The 989-nt window shown below is 40.4% G+C and overlaps 1 non-coding gene across 1 annotated transcript; it reads right to left on the bottom strand.

The window, feature by feature from the left end:
• Window positions 1-413: 413 nt before the first annotated feature.
• LOC112761932 (small nucleolar RNA R71) lies at window positions 414-521 on the bottom strand. The gene has a single exon (XR_003182301.1). It is a non-coding gene; the product is annotated as a small nucleolar RNA R71 (small nucleolar RNA).
• Between the last annotated feature and the right edge of the window lie 468 nt (window positions 522-989).

Genomic DNA, 989 nt, shown 5'->3' with positions numbered 1-989 from the left:
TCGAACAAGAAGAGGAGATGGTAGCCGAAAATAATAATAATGCAAGGAGAATGCTTGGTGACTTTACTGCACCAAATTCCAATTTACATGGAAGAAGCATCTCCATTCCTACCATTGGAGCAAACAATTTTGAGCTGAAACCTCAGCTAGTTTCTCTGATGCAGCAGAACTGAAAGTTTTATGGACTTCCATCTGAAGATCCTTTTTAGTTCTTAACTGAATTCTTGCAGATCTGTGATACTGTTAAGACTAATGGAGTAGATCCTGAAGTCTACAGGCTCATGCTTTTCCCTTTTGCTATAAGAGACAGAGCTAGAATATGGTTGGACTCTCAACCTAAAGACAGCCTGAACTCTTGGGATAAGCTGGTCACGGCTTTCTTAGCCAAGTTCTTTCCTCCTCAAAAGCTGAGCAAGCTTAGAGTGGATGTTCAAACCTTCAAAAAAAAAGATGGTGAATCCCTCTATGAAGCTTGGGAAAGATACAAACAGTTGACCAAAAAGTGTCCTTCTGACATGCTTTCAGAATGGACCGTCCTGGATATATTCTATGATGGTTTATCTGAGCTATCAAAGATGTCATTGGATACTTCTGCAGGTGGATCCATTCACCTAAAGAAAACGCCTGCAGAAGCTCAAGAACTCATTGACATGGTTGCTAATAACCAGTTCATGTACACTTCTGAGAGGAATCATGTGAGTAATGGGACGCCTATGAAGAAAGGAGTTCTTGAAGTTGATACTCTGAATGCCATATTGGCTCAGAACAAAATATTGACTCAGCAAGTCAATATGATCTCTCAGAGTCTGAATGAAACGTAAGCTGCATCCAACAGTACTCAAGAGGCTTCTTATGCAGAAGAAGCTTATGATCCTGAAAACCCTGCAATAGCAGAGGTGAATTACTTAGGTGAACCTTATGGAAATACCTATAACCCATCATGGAGAAATCATCCAAATCTCTCATGGAAGGATCAAAGGCCTCAACAA

Source organism: Arachis hypogaea, chromosome 16 (assembly GCF_003086295.3).
Source record: "Arachis hypogaea cultivar Tifrunner chromosome 16, arahy.Tifrunner.gnm2.J5K5, whole genome shotgun sequence".
Taxonomy (NCBI): domain Eukaryota; kingdom Viridiplantae; phylum Streptophyta; class Magnoliopsida; order Fabales; family Fabaceae; genus Arachis; species Arachis hypogaea.
The sequence above is the reverse complement of the archived record's forward strand: the minus strand, read 5'-3'. Positions and strand labels throughout refer to the sequence as shown.